Below are 888 nucleotides of genomic sequence, written 5' to 3' on the forward strand. Positions count from 1 at the left end.
TCAAAGGCTTTGTTCTGCGGTTTAAAAACAAATCCGGCTCCTGCCACTTTCTAAACTAGGGCGGGCACCCTCTAGGGGGCGGGTCCCCAGCGGCGGCGGCGTCGCACCTTCCCTCTCCCAGCCAATGGTGGCGCGCAGAAGCCGGAGGGGCATTTTCCTCAACCAACCAGAGCTCCTAGGCCTTTCAAAGCCACGCCTGCATGTCCCTCCCTCGTGCCCGGACTCCTAAACCGCAAAGCTCCGCCCACAGAGTTTTGTTCGGAAGTGAGGTCTACCCGGCCTTTGGCGGATCTGGGCAGACCTTGGGCAGCCTGCACACTGCCTTCGTAAGCCCACTCCCCCGCCCCCATGAGCATGTCCACGGCTGTCCGTTTCCCCCAGAGACTGTCGAGACCTTTACCTGTCACACGGTACTTTCTGCATCTGAGAAGCCCGCCTTCTCGCTTCTTTAGCAACCGAGCCCCATAGGCTGGCCAGACTGCGCTCAGCGCTCCGATTGGAAACAGGGACTGTCCGTCAATTATCTCACCCCATCGCTTTTTCAGGTGGATTAGGGAGGATGAAGTAGCCTCCATTTGGGGGGAGCGCGCCTATTGGTCGGATATTGGTAACTATCCTGACCGGCTGTGAAAGTCCTCGAGCCTTCGATTGGGCCCAGGGATATGTCAGTCCAGATAGGCGGGTGCAATCGCAATGCCGCGCACAGCATTGGTGGAGATACGGCGCTGCCCGCCTGTGTGCGCGGAACCGCAGGAGAGCCAGCTTCTCCTGATTGGGCCAAAAGGGAAGCCCTCCGGCTCCGGATTGGCTGAAAGCGGGCCGCGCCCCCATCACGCCGACAACCTACTGTAAGGGAGGCTACCCGGCTCGCCTGTGTTAGCCTTGCGA

Source organism: Mustela erminea, chromosome 19 (assembly GCF_009829155.1).
Source record: "Mustela erminea isolate mMusErm1 chromosome 19, mMusErm1.Pri, whole genome shotgun sequence".
NCBI classification, from domain to species: domain Eukaryota; kingdom Metazoa; phylum Chordata; class Mammalia; order Carnivora; family Mustelidae; genus Mustela; species Mustela erminea.